Source organism: Nothobranchius furzeri, chromosome 16 (assembly GCF_043380555.1).
Source record: "Nothobranchius furzeri strain GRZ-AD chromosome 16, NfurGRZ-RIMD1, whole genome shotgun sequence".
NCBI lineage: Eukaryota > Metazoa > Chordata > Actinopteri > Cyprinodontiformes > Nothobranchiidae > Nothobranchius > Nothobranchius furzeri.
The window spans coordinates 30978854-30991340 of record NC_091756.1 but is presented as its reverse complement, the minus strand read 5'-3'; positions in this window follow the sequence as shown (position 1 = coordinate 30991340).

Here is a 12487-nt window from a genome sequence, read left to right as displayed (position 1 = left end):
CATCCTTCCTGCAGACAAACAATGTTTATTTGTGATTATTTGAACACCTTAAAAGCACCACAAAGGCTTTCAGTGATTTGCTACAGATGTGGTAATCCTGTCTGAAGGTTAGTTCAGTGCTTCATAGCTCAGGGTGTAGTCCTACCTGGGGTAAGGATTGTTAAGAATGTCTGCAAACTGAGCTGTCATCTGTAGGTTGCTGCTGCATTTGTTGTCCAAGCCACACTCCTTCTGACAGTTTATCTACAGGACATGAAACAGGATCACATTTCATGCTCTTTACATATAGAGTTTGGATTAGAGATGGACGATCTATCTGCATCTGTATTGGTATTGGCCAATGTTAGTCACTTTTCATTATATCGATATCAGCCCAACAAGCAGGACTGGGCCCATGTTAACAACCAATATTTTTTTCATCTTGTTTCTGTTTGTGTATCTGTTTCAGAGAGTGGGGTGGGGGGGTGATGTGCAATTGTTTAGTCACGGGACAGCGATGGTAATCATCTCAGATGGGTAAATGTGTGTGGTATGTGTATATAATAAACACACACACACACACAATCTATTTTGAACTTTACACATATAAAGCAAGACATTAAAAAACTCAACTTGCATAATTTTCAGTGTATGGAAATTCTGCTGATTTCAGAAGCATACACGTCAGCATGTGCATATATATATATATATACATACATACATACATATATATATATATATATATATATATATATATATATATATTTATTCAAAATTCAAATTCAAAAATACTTTATTGATCCCAGAGGCAAACTGATTGCTGTAGTAGCTCAGAACAATAATAATAATCAAGTCATCAAAGAGTTATTGTATATTTTATTTTATTTTAATTACCGAGAACCTCAATAGCTCCCACCACAGTGTGGAGCTATTCTTCCTGAGGTCTCTTCCAATTTCATTACAAATATTTTACAACCCCCCCCCCCCCCCCCCCCCCCCACACACACACACACACACACCCAACAACAACAAACTCCAGGAGCTCATTATAATCATACTAGCTCAATTGCAATAATGATATACCAGTAAGTTACCACACACTTCAGTGTTCATGAAAAATCTAAATAAGTAAATACGGAGAATTTACACAGAGCATTAAATAAATTTATCCAAGAATCAAAAATCATATCACATCACTTCCATAACAAACACAAATTATTGAAGCTGTCATATTAGTCACATTTACAATTCATTGTGAAAAATTTACTGTTGTGTAGACAAAAAAAGCTTTAACTTCTTTTGAAAACATCTTCTGTTATTCTCCAATAACAAAAATCTTGTTGTTTAGCATGCTTAGATTCTAGGTATGGCATTCCATGCAACCATGGCTCTTTGCCTTTGATTTGTTCTGCAGCGTGGTAGTGCACACCTTATGTCACTTGTCTGTCTCGTCATGTAATCGTGATTATCCGAAAAAAATAACGTCATAAATGATTCTAGGTATTTTCGAAAGTTATTATATTTCTTATAAATGTTATCAGTGAATACTTTAATCCACATTTCACTTTTAACCAGACCAACCTATCGTGCATCGTACTTACATTTGTTCTATAATTACAACCTTGAACAATTCGTGCAGCTTTATTTTGTCCCACTTGTAACTCATTTAAATTCATTTCACTTGTATTAGACCAAACAACTGATGCATAATCTAAATGAGACAGTACTAATGTTTGAACTAAAGTTTTTATCTGCAAACGAGGAATACATTTACAACAATATTTGATTGTGCACATACTTCTTCCAAGTTTCAGCAAGACATGATTTATGTGACTAGTCCATGTGTTAGATTGTTAGTAGGTAGATGGACTGTATCAGGGAGGGAGTTAAAGGGTGTCTTCCTGGGGTGTCGGTAAGGACACAGGTTCAGGCTTTATTTCAACTTGGCCTCTTTATTCTTACGTGAAAAGTAGTAGCAACAGCAATGCACAGGGGCACGCAGAACAATGATGCAGGGCTGAGCAATGAGTATTCTACTCAGTAACATTAACAGGGATATTGGTAGGCGAGTGTGTGGTTTAGCAGTCATTCACACACACAAAACTGACTTAACCTGGGAACTAGCTAAGTAAAACTCTCCTCCACTCTGCTGTCTCATGCGCTTCTCCACCTGCTCAGCTCGGTAGTCTCCTCTGCACTGTCGCCAGCTTTGCTCTGAGAGAGTGAGAGCTGAGTGCGCAAGTGTGCCACCTGGTGGCCTTTCCAACACAGCCGCCCCCAAATTTGGGATAAATTTGCTCCCTGGAAGGCCAACGTACAGCAGTGGGTTAGTCTCTGAGTCAATCTTTAATCCGGAACCTCAGGTAGCACGACTAGGCGGGCGATGGGTCTTGTGTAGGTACGGTCTTGGATCTGCACTTCGGCGCTCCTTACTTTACCGTCGGCACCAGGGAAAACCTTGGACACTTTGCCGATTTGCCAGGCAGATCGGGGAAGCTGGGTGTCGACTATCATGACAACGGTGCCTGCTTCGATGTTTGGTGCCGAACCCTGCCACTTCCCTCGGGTCTGTTGGCCGAGCAGGTAGTATTTTATAAAGAATGACCAGAATCGCTCAGCCAGTACTTGCACATGTCGCCATTGTCTCTAAGCTCAGATGCGGGGTAAACAACTTGGGGAAGAGAGGTGTCTGGCCGCCCCATCAAGAGGCAATTTGGGGTCACCGGGTCAAGATCTGACAGGTCTGATGAAACGTATCCAAGGGGCTTGGAGTTTAAGATGGCTTCTATTTCGACAAGGACAGTGGTCAGAACTTCTTCTGTAACGGTCTCTGCTCCCAGGGTAGCACGTAGTGCTACCTTAACGGATCGGATCTCCCTTTCCCAGACTCCTCCGAAATGCGGGGCAGCAGGGGGGTTGTAGTTGAAGTGGATTTGCTTTTTAGCTAAAATGTCTTGCAGCTGTGGGTTAAGCTGGTTAAAGCTGGTCTCCAGTTCCTTCTGTCCCCCGTGGAAGTTGGTGCCATGGTCCGAATACAGTTCGAGTGGAGAGCCACGGCGGGCAATAAACCTTCTCAAGGCCATAAGGAATGCATCACTGTCAATGGATGTGAGCACCTCCAAATGAACGGCTCGGGTGGTGAGGCACTTGAATATCAAGCCCCATCGTTTCTCAGTATGACGCCCAATCTTGATGGTGAGGGGTCCAAAGCAGTCCATTCCTGTGGAGTGAAACGCCGGTTTAAATAACTGCAGTCGGGCTGGAGGCAGGTCTACCATTTTCTGGCTGGCGGGTTTGGCTTTAAGCTTACAGCATTCTAAGCATTGGCGTTGGTGTTTCTTTATGGCCTCACGGCCTCTGAGGATCCACACCTTCCTACGTAGCTCTGCATAGACTCTTTCAGGCCCAGGATGATGCAGTCTGTCATCATAGTCCTTGATCAATAGCTGGCAACTCTGGTGCATGGGGTCCAAGACAATGGGGTGCACCACCTCTGGACTGAGAGCTCTGCTACGTCGCAGACGACCTCCTACCCGGATAAGTTGACTGGAATCCTCAAACTCTGGGAATAGGCACAGCAGCCTGCTGTTGCGCTGAAGGGATTTACCAGTCTGTAAAAGAAGGTAGTCTTCAGGAAAGCTGTCCATCTGAGCCTGCCTAAAGACTTGACGCTCTGCTTCACGGTAGGTCTCAGCAGGGGGTTGACCTGTCTGGTTGGAGTCTTTGTGAATCTGTTCCGCTGTAGCTTCAACTTGCTCTTTCCAGCTGCGATACTCTTTCCTATCCGCCAATGAAGGGGAGATGGTAAGGCCACAAAAGGCACCCTTCTTTCGTTCATTGTCATCAGGAGGCACAGGTGCACATGGGTTCAAAGGCCATTCACTGCTGGGCTGCAGCAGGAAAGGAGGTCCCTGGAACCAACGATTTGGTCCAAATAGGTCCTTCAACTTCTGGCCTCGAGTTAGGTCATCTGCAGGATTCTGTTGGGATCCTACATACCGCCATGCCTCCGCCTTAGTGAGTTCCTGAATCTCGGCCACCCGTGTGCCGACAAACACCTTGACATGGCAGGACTCAGAACGTAACCAGTGGAGGACTGTAGTAGAGTCTGACCAGCACATCACCTCTTGTATGGACAAGGTGAGCTCGTTGGTTAGTAGTTTTGCCAGTTGTGCTCCGGTAAGAGCAGCACACAGCTCCAGTCTGGGTATGGATTGCTGCCTCCGTGGTGCCACACGGGATCTTGCTAGTAAGAATGAAATGTTAACATGTCCATCGGGTCCCACAGAGCGGAGGTAGGCTACAGACCCATATGCTCTCTCTGAGGCATCCAAGAATATGTGTGCCTCATGGGTCACTTGGGGGGTCATCCATGTATGCAGGGGTGTAGCACCTTGGGATGGTTATTTGTGGCAGGTGTTGAAGGTCTGCTTCCCACTCTTTCCATGCCTGCAGTAGATGATCCGGCAAGGAAGGGTCGTCCCAACCCCTCGTCTTGTCCCACAACTGCTGTACTATTACTTTCGCTCGGGTGGTAAAGGGTAGGAGGGCACCTAGCGGGTCGTATTGCATCACCAATACGCGATAGATGGTCCTCATGGTAAGGATGCTGTAGGAGACGGGTCTGTGCTTGAAGCCAAGATGATCAGTGCTGCAGTTCCAACTTAATCCTAGAGTAGACTCCTGCGCTTCTGCTTTGTCCTGTGAAAGCCATAGCTCAAGTTTAGGGGATCTGGCTTCAGGTGGTAGGTGATTTACAACTTCGGGCATGTTACTGGCCCATTGCCGAATATCAAATCCTCCGGCTGCTAGCACAGCTCTGAGCTTGTCGATCATGTGAGTTGCTGCCTGGCCAGATGAGAAGCTTTGAAGACAGTTATCCACATAGAATCTCCTTTCTACTGAGGATCGGATGTCCTCATCAGGGGTGCTGTGCAGGCTAACATGCCTTTGGAGGGCAAAGGATGCACAACAGGGACTGCAGGTTGTTCCAAAAGGCAGAACCTGCCACTCAAACACATCAGGTAGCTCACTACTCACCAAATCTCGCCAGAGGAAGCGTAGCAAAGGCTTGTCTTCAGGCAGAAGCAGCACTTGATAGAACATGCCGCGTATGTCTCCACTAATGGCCACGCTGTGTTCCCTGAAGCGCACAAGAACACCTAAGAGGGAGGGGCTCAAAGTGGGTCCAGGAAGTAGCCACTCGTTGAGATTGAGGCCCAGATACTGAAAGGAACAGTTAAAAACTAGTCTGTTCTTCCCATTATGGCTTATAAGGTGATGTGGTAGGTACCAGCTTTCCCTACTGGGGTCGCCTCTGCAGGGAGTTTTGCTACAATCCCGCTCTCCAGGAGTTTATGGACTTCGGCCGTGTATGCCATTGCTTTAACAGGGTCTTTGGCCAGGCGTCTTTCGGTACCTCTGAGGAGTGGCATCACTGCTTCTTAGGGAGCTTGGAACTGGGGGAAGCCCTTTCTCCTAAGCAGTGGAGTGGCATAGCGGAGCACCCCACTCACCTCCTGCCTGGTGGTCTTTGCCTCTAGAAGGGCAATGGCTTCCTGATCCTCCCTTGACCTGGTCACCTGCTTCTTGCAGCGGTAAGGTAGTTGGTCGAGTTGCCACAGCCTCTCAACGTTCCTCTTCAGCTCCACCTCGGCAGGACTGAGAGAGATGTGGAGACATTGTGGTGATGGCATCTGGGTCTGGAGGTGGCGGGCAGGACCCTGGAGCTCCCATCCTAGGCGGGTCTTGATGGCAGCTGGGCCATCTGGTGCTGCCAGCCGGACCGGAGCAGTGGGAGTAATCAGATGGGTATGATCAGCACCAATCAGGAGAAGAGGATGGACATGTTCAAAAGGCTGAATAGGGATATCTCTCAGGTGCTTGAATCTCTGAATGACGGAGGCAGGGTAGGAATGCTCTGCAAGCCCCAGGCTCTGAGCAGTGAAGGCTGAGGTAATCCGGAACCTCTTCTGTGGTTGCTTGGCAGGGGATATCTGAAAGGAAACTGAGGAGCCATTAATGGTACTTACATCCTGACGGATGGTCCTTAAGGCTAGACTTTCTCTGGAGCCTTGGATTCCGAGCTCAGCTGCGGCTGGTGAGAGCAGTATAGTGCGCTCAGACCCGTCATCGAGGATGGCATAAGTGCTGAGGCTTTTACCTTGGTGGTGAATTACTACACCAACAACCTTGAGAAGCACCCTTCTGTCATCTGCGGGTTTGTCCAGAAACAGGGTCTTCGTAGTGGAACTCAACAGACAGGAATCCTGGTTTGCAGGTTTAGCATTGACTTCATGAAGGACCTGCAGATGCTTGCCTTTGCAGAGGTTGCATGCTTTCTTAAGGGTACACTGCGCGGCCTGGTGTGAACGTGCGCAGCGCCAGCAGCGATGGTTAGTACGAATCCAGTCCACCATCTGGTCTTTGTTAAAGGCCTTGAATATAGTACACTGGCTCAGGTAATGTTCATCATTGTTGCAATACGGACAGAAAACCTTAGAGGTCGCTTTCAGCTTTGATGACTGGGGTGTCCTAGATGGTAACGGCTCATGAGATTGTACCTCTGAGGTGTTGTTAGCTCCATGCAACACTGTGGCAGGACGGGCTGCTGGTGACTTATTCTCTCGCCATTGGTTTGGATTAGGTACGCGTTGTGTACTTTTGATGCTAGACTGAGGATCTGAGCCTTGGCACCACGTCTCATACTGAAGCCAATCTGCCAGTTCTTGCAGGGTATAAACTGTACCAGCCCGACGCCCTAGCTGCCGGCGAAATGCTGCTCTCATTTCTGCAGGCAGCTTACCCAACAGCCGTTCGACATGTGACCCACACCTTAGCTCGGCCTGACCCTCCCTTCCCAAGGTCCGTAGCATTCCCACAAGAGACTGAATCTGGAGAGCGAACCGCTCGAATGCTTTGGCATCACCTCTTCTGATGTCTGGCAAATCCATCACTTTGGCTATTCTTTGGAGGGCTAGGCGATGAGGCTGTCCATACCTCTCATTCAAAGCAGCCATTGTGTCACTGTAGGGGTAGGGTGAGTGGAGGAAAGAATCAGCTACAAGACGAGCCTCTTCTAGCTTTAAATGGTCGACTAGGATCTGATATCTGAATAGCTCGGTAGCATCAGGGGGTAGGAGGTTTTCCAAAGCTATTCGCAGGCGGGTGAACTCACTTGGATCTTTACTGCGAAAGTCCGGGATTGTCGGTTGCGGGCCTCTGTAGGTCTTCTCCTGGGCCAATGGAGTAGCTAGCGGGTGTGAGGACTGTGGGTTTTGCCAGGACAGGTGAGGCTGGGAGTAGACAGGTGTAGGTTGTTCGTACCCAGACCATTGTGACCAATGTTGAGTAGGCCTACCTGAAAGTAGGCTCGGTGGATACGGTGTATTTGTGTAGGGGCTGCTCATCTGATCCCTTGGGCCAGCACTATTGCATGATTGCTGGCCAGCATTGGATGCCTTTGATCTACTGGGTGTGATGGCGGCGACCTGGTCCTTCACTACCTGCAACTCGTGGAGCATCTTGCTAAGCATGTTATAGACCGGATCCTGGATTGGCTGGTCTGATTGTCTGAATGGATCCCCAGCTTGTATCGGAGTGCCTGTCAATCGGCTGTGGGATGGGAGCCTAGGAGCTGGACCGGAAGGTCTGAAGGGTGACCCCGGTGCTATTACTTCTTCCTTCCTCAGAGGCTGAGGGTGCCCCCACTCTTGACTGAAATTGACCTGTGGTCTTGGCACGTTATCCTCCCATGGTCGGCAGTAGGGTAAAGTGTGCGGGGGTTGACTAGTATGCGGGATATGATCCGTTGAGGCAGCTCCTAACCGAGGGCCTTGTCTGACGGGACCCTGAGGTCGATGAGTGTTGTCGGGATATGAAGGGAATTCATCTAGAACTTCCCACTGGATGCCTGGACTGGAGCATCTCGAGAGGGATGGTATGGACATCCCCTCTTCCACTTGCTGCTGTTGAACCTCTTCAGTGCCCCATGCATGCTGTGCTGGTTGACTAGGATGCTGAACACCGCCTGAAAGGTCATAGTCTTGGAGGTAGGCGGGTAGCTGGGACTGACGTTGAGGCCTGACAGTCTGAGTCGTAGCTGAGGTTGGCTGCATACTACTGACTTGTCTCCAGGAAATGCACAGGATCCGGCTCGAAGGACCAGTGTTAGATTGTTAGTAGGTAGATGGACTGTATCAGGGAGGGAGTTAAAGGGTGTCTTCCTGGGGTGTCGGTAAGAACACAGGTTCAGGCTTTATTTCAACTTGGCCTCTTTATTCTCACGTGAAAAGTAGTAGCAACAGCAATGCACAGGGGCACGCAGAACAATGATGCAGGGCTGAGCAATGAGTATTCTACTCATTAACATTAACAGGGATAGTGGTAGGTGAGTGTGTGGTTTAGCAGTCATTCACGCACACAAAACTGACTTAACCTGGGAACTAGCTAAGTAAAACTCTCCTCCACTCTGCTGTCTCATGCGCTTCTCCACCTGCTCAGCTCGGTAGTCTCCTCTGCACTGTCACCAGCTCTGCTCTGAGAGAGTGAGAGCTGAGTGCGCAAGTGTGCCACCTGGTGGCCTTTCCAACACCATGACAATCTAGAATCCACAATTACCCCCAACAATCATGCTTCTTCTACCTGCTCTATCTCTATATTACCTAGCTTCAAATGCAGTTTATGTGTCATCTGTAGTGTATATTTATTTCCAACTATCATACATTTAGTTTTTTCTGCATTGATTTCTAGTTTGTTCATTCTAATCCATTGTGTAACTAAATCCAACTCCTTTCTAAAAATATAATTTAATTGGCCTTCTGTTTTTGCTGATGCAAATAATGTAGTGTCATCTGCATATATAGCCATGGTTGCATGTTTTAAAATCAAAGGTAAGTCATTAATAAAAAGAAAAAACAAAAGAGGGCCCAAACAACTGCCCTGTGGCACTCCACAATCTAACTGACCTGTTTCAGAATAACTGCCATTAAAATAGAAGTTTAATTTACGATTCATTAAATAACTTTCTGCCCACTTAATGGCGGACGACTGAAATCTATAATGTTCTAATTTTTTAATAAGATTTTATGATCAATCGCATCAAAAGCTGCACTCAAACCTAAAAATATACTAACAAATAACTTTTTATCATTTATTTCTTCTAACCAATGATCAGTAATCTGAGCAAGTGCAGTAGTAGTGGAGTGACCCGCCTTATATGCATGTTGATAAGTTGTGTTTAATCTATTTGTTATAAAACATTCTTGTATTTGTTCATATGCTACTCTTTCCAAAATTTTGCTTAATGCTGGTAACAAACTGTCAGGTTCGTTGGCAGATCTGAAGCGTGACTGAGAGATTCTGTTGCCCAGACGCGGAGTGACGGAAATAACCGGCATGGTTATCTCCTGAAGGTTTGGTTAGAAGGTTTTGAGGGCTGGTAAGCCTGGAGACTCGATACAAAGTCTGGTGAGAACGATGACTGAGCAATGAATGAAACACCGGCACTTCCTTAAGTAGTGTCAGCGTGATGACGTCAGCCGCCACGTTGGTGGCAGGAATGATTGGAATGCAATCAGCTGGAGGAGTTCGTGACAGGACCCCCCCCCCCCCCCCCCCCCTAGGGACGGCTCCCGAAGCCGCAGGACGGCAGGCCCAGAAGTCAGTTAGCAGGGCAGGGTCGACAAATGAGCTCGTGGGCTCCCAAGAACGTTCCTCAGGCCCGTACACCTCCCAGTCCACGAGGTACTGCCAACCGCGTCCCCGGCGGCGAGCGTCCAGAATCCTGCGGACCGTGTAGGTGTGATCTGCCTCAACCCTGCGGGGCGGAGGCACCCAGACTGGTGGAGGGTGGAGAGGAGAGGAGACCACCGGCTTAAGCTGGGAGACGTGAAAGACCGGGTGAATCCGGAGAGTAGCCGGGAGGCGCAGACGGCAGGTGACTGGATTGATGACCTCGAGGACAGGGAACGGACCCAGGAGGAGTGAGCTTCCGGGAGCCAGCCGGCATCCTCAGGTTAGCGGAGGAGAGCCACACCCGGTCGCCAGACCGGAAGACGGGGCCAGGCCAGAGGTGGCGGCGATACTGACGGGCATACTCCGTGCTGGCCCGGGTAATGGCCGCACGGGCCCAGATCCAGGCGAGCCGACAGCGGCGGACCATCGTCTGGGCAGCAGGGACCTCCACCTCGGGCACCTGATGGTCAAACAGTGGAGGCTGATAACCGTAACAGGTCTCGGAGGGAGACAGACTCGTGGCAGAGGAGGTCTGGAGGTTGTGTGACAGCTCCGCCCACAGGAGAAAGCGGGGCCAGGTGGTAGGCTGGGATGAAGCGAAGCAGCGCAGGTAGCGTCCAAGCTGCTGGTTAGCTCTCTCTGTCTGACCATTTGTCTGCGGATGGCATCCAGAGGACAGACTGGTGGAAGCACCGACCAGGCGACAGAACGCTTTCCAGAAGCGTGAGACGAACTGGGGGTCCTCGGTCGGAAACCACGTCCTGAGGGAAACCATGGAGCCGCACCACCTGTTCCAGGAGCAGTTCAGCCGTCCTCTTGGCAGTGGGGAGGCCGGCTAGGGCCACTAAGTGCACGGCCTTGGAGAAACGGTCCGTGATAGTCAGTATGGTGTCCAGGTGGTCGACCGCCGGCAGTCCCGTGACAAAGTCCAGCCCGATGTGTGACCACGGCCGCTTGGGCACAGGGAGAGGCTGCAACTCTCCAGCGCCGGGTCGGTTGGAGGACTTGGAGCGAGCACACACATCACATGCAGCTGTGAACTCGCGGACGTCCTTCCTCATGGACGGCCACCAGCGAGCCCGATGGAGGAACTGGAGGGTACGGGCTTGTCCTTGATGTCCCGCGAGCCGTGAACAGTGCCCCCACGTGAGCGCCTCTTGTCGGCAGGAGGCGGGAACGTAGAGACGTTTCGGTGGAGTCTCCGGCGGCACCGGATCGCCAGGAAGTGCCACCTGTATGGACTGCTCCAATGGCCATTGGAGGGAGGCCAGGAAGCGTTGAGTCGGTAGAATGGTCCGAGGCTCCGGGGGACCGGCATCTGGTGCGAAACGCCGAGAGAGAGCGTCCGCCTTGAGGTTCTTGGAGCCGGGCCGGTAGGCGATATGGAAGTGGTACGGCTCGAAAAAGAGGGCCCACCGAGCCTGACGAGGGTTGAGTTGGCGGGCAGACTGTAGATGAATGAGATTCTGGTGGTCGGTCCAGATCAGATAGGGATCGGTGGTCCCCAGGAGCCACTGCCTCCATTCCTCCAGAGCCCATTTTATAGCCAGCAGCTCTCTGTCACCGACCCCGTAGTTCTGCTGTGTGGGGGAAAACTTCCGGGAGAAGTAGGCACATGGGTGGAGCTTAGAGTCTGGACCCCGTTGCGAGAGAACGGCTCCCGCTCCCACATCAGAGGCGTCCACCTCCACGACGAAGGGCCGGGTCTGGTCCGGGTGGAGGAGGATGGGTTCCTTAGTGAAATGTCCGACCAGCTCATGGAAAGCACGGACAGCCTCTGGAGTAAGGCGAAAAGGGCGAGGCTGATTGATGGTTTTGGTGAGTGACTCGATCTTGGTGGCTTGGCGATCAGCTACGGCACGGAGCTGGTTCATTTCTGCCGTATGTTGATCCAAGGTTGCGCGCTGTTGAGCCACTTCGACACGCAGACGCGCGAACTCTGCTGGGTCAACTTGGGGCTCAGTCATCCTGTCAGGTTCGTTGGCAGATCTGAAGCGTGACTGAGAGATTCTGTTGCCCAGACGCGGAGTGACGGAAATAACCGGCGTGGTTATCTCCTGAAGGTTTGGTTAGAAGGTTTTGAGGGCTGGTAAGCCTGGAGACTCGATACAAAGTCTGGTGAGAACGATGACTGAGCAATGAATGAAACGCCAGCACTTCCTTAAGTAGTGTCGGCGTGATGATGTCAGCTGCCACGTTGGTGGCAGGAATGATTGGAATGCAATCAGCTGGAGGAGTTCGTGACACAAACTTATTGGCTGACTATTTTTACCAGACAGTGGTTCTCTGTTATTTTTGATTAATGGAATAACTTTTGCCTTTTTCCATTGGGCTGGAAAAAGACTTTTCTTAAAACGTATGTTAATTATATGTGAAACTGGCAGTAAAATAAAATCTACCACCAATTTTAGCAATCTCATATCAATATTGTCCATTCCAGGGGGTTTATCTTTACTATTTAAGATACATTTTTTAATGTAATCCTCTGACACCTCCATAAACTTAAACTCACAGTCTTTCATTTGCATTATATCATCCTTAATTCTTTGATAAGATGTATTTTCATCTTTTCTCTCCTCCCTGGTATTATTCAATGTTTTAATTTTATTGATTAAAAACAGTTTTAAATAATCAGCTATTTCTTTCGGTTTGGTTAAAAAAATCTCCGTCTGCCTCTAGAAGAGTAGGTGCCTTCCTTTTTTAACCCCCATAAGTTCATTTAATGTACCCCACACCTTTGAATTGCCTAATTTAGCTTCTATGATTCTTCTAT